Below are 937 nucleotides of genomic sequence, written 5' to 3' on the forward strand. Positions count from 1 at the left end.
CAGTTTCTTGCTGTTGTACAGCTACCAACAATGACCCCCTGTATATTGTACCTGTGTTGGGATTCATTATAGTTGTGTCCGAATATTGGTTAAGCAGATAGCCCACCTTGTTCACAAAACCATGATAGACGAGATCGGTCTGAAAAGCCCCAAAATAGAGCGCAAAAAAAATATATATCAGTACATTTGGGTACCTTAGTTTTTCATGAAGCTCAGCTCGTGGTACTCAAACCATGACCCTTTAGCTTGCTCACTATAGACATTAAGTGATGCTGAATATAACTCTTCCCTTATTGTTAATAGGGCAGACCCTGTTCCACTTCATTGCTATTCTGTGTCCAGTTGCTACCAACAATGACCTCCTTATAGCCTATGGGGATGCACAATAGTTGTGTCCTATTATCGGCCCTGTTTATAGACCCACTGTAACAGAACATCCAAATACTCCAAATGAAACTGGATTACACTGGCTTTCCTTGAGTCTAACGGAGTTATAGAACAATATTCTGCATAATACTGTATATAATCATATTCTGCATCAAAGATATGTTGTCATCTACTTTTAAAGCTGGGTGAGTTTCTAGTGTATGTTAATCTAAGGAAGTATTTGTAATTAAAGCTCGGCTAGCTGACATTCAGAAAACTCTGGAGCGCTAGATCTCATAAGCAACCACATAATTACTAGTTCTCTGGTAAAGAAAGTCATTATAGCAGAGTTATTAGAACGGCGCTGTCAGCTGATTTTCCTCTCACACAGTAGCAGGTATTGTGGCGAGGAAAAGTGGGTAAAGAGAGGTAAAATGAAAAGCCTTGATTTCCGTGATACTTTTTGAAAAGACAACAACAATGTTACCGCCTGTCACAGAGGTTACATACAGTGCCCTCCGTAATTATTGGGACAGTGAAGCAATTTGAAATCAAACAATGACCATGAAGT

Source organism: Coregonus lavaretus (assembly GCF_964263955.1).
Source record: "Coregonus lavaretus genome assembly, chromosome: 3".
NCBI classification, from domain to species: Eukaryota; Metazoa; Chordata; class Actinopteri; order Salmoniformes; family Salmonidae; genus Coregonus; species Coregonus lavaretus.